Raw genomic sequence first — 1,206 nt, 5'->3', positions numbered from 1 at the left:
TTCTGTTGTTTTTAGGTGCAGGTAAGATTCATTTGGTCCAATGTTGAGTTTAGGTTTAAAATATCTCTGTTAATTTTCTGCCTCAATGATCTGTCTAACACTGTCAGTGAAGTGTTGAAGTCTCCCAATATTATTGTGCGGGAGTCTAAGTCTCTTTGTAGATCTCTAAGAACTTGCTTTAGGAATCTAGGTGCTTCTGTGTTGGGTGCATATATATTTATGATAGTTAAGTCTCCTTGTTGAATTGAATCCTTTACTATTATGTAATGCCCTCCTTTGTCTTTTTTGATCTTTGTTGGTTTCAAGTCTGAAAAAAAATGATGGTTAGATGCCACAAAATAGGTGGCAATGTCTTAACCATGTATGTCTTGTCATGCCCGAGGGGCTCTTCCATCCTTGTCAAGGAGTGTGGTAACCTTTTCTCCTTTCATACAACACAGGAAAAGTTTCAAGTTGTAATTGGTGCCAAATAATTTGGGATAAAAAGCTTCCTTAAATTTATCAAGAAAAGAGAGAATGTATACTTAGGAGAGTAATATCAATAGGTATATGAAGAATAAGAAGGGATATGTTTAGATATTTAAACAGCTAAAAGAATATATAATATAGAAAATTATTATAGATAACATAGGATACAATTTTGGCAGGAAGTATGGTACAGATTGTAGTTAGTCTGTATTAAGAATAGATTCATCTCTTAATCAGTTAATATGTATTAATCAAATAATAAGAAGAATAAAAGACCATGGAGTATGCGTAAAGAAAGCTGGATAGTATACTCTTTTGTCATTTTCCTTTTTCTCTCGCTGAAGACCTTCATGCCAGTGTAATGGTTGGAGCATCAGCAGTTCTTAGACCAACTGAGAGACCTTGAAAATAAAGTCATGAATGGAGGACTCTAGCAGAAAGGTAGGAGCCTGGATTCCTGAAGACATTGTGGCGCTGTTAGTTTAGACCTAGGTTTGAAGCTTAGCTTCTTTACATAAAATAAAAAATAAACTTCTATCATGGTTTAGAAAATCTTATTTTTTATTTCTGTTTTATGCAGCTGAACTTATTCTTTCTGATAAAACTGATTTTGCATCTCCAAGCCTCTTGAATTTTACAAAGTGTTTGTCACTAGTAGGCTTCCAAAGGGAAAGAGAATGGGAAACTGATTTGATGCACTGTCTTTTCAATGCTTTTATTTTAAGCAGAGGAAGCATA

General features: G+C 34.1%; 1 non-coding gene across 1 annotated transcript; it reads right to left on the bottom strand.

Moving 5' to 3' along the window:
- Positions 1-312: 312 nt before the first annotated feature.
- Positions 313-438, bottom strand: LOC112619937. The gene has a single exon (XR_003118414.1). It is a non-coding gene; the product is annotated as a U6atac minor spliceosomal RNA (small nuclear RNA).
- Positions 439-1,206: the final 768 nt, after the last annotated feature.

This window comes from Theropithecus gelada, chromosome 2 (genome assembly GCF_003255815.1).
Source record: "Theropithecus gelada isolate Dixy chromosome 2, Tgel_1.0, whole genome shotgun sequence".
Classification (NCBI taxonomy): domain Eukaryota; kingdom Metazoa; phylum Chordata; class Mammalia; order Primates; family Cercopithecidae; genus Theropithecus; species Theropithecus gelada.
This window is presented reverse-complemented; position numbering and strand designations above follow the sequence as displayed.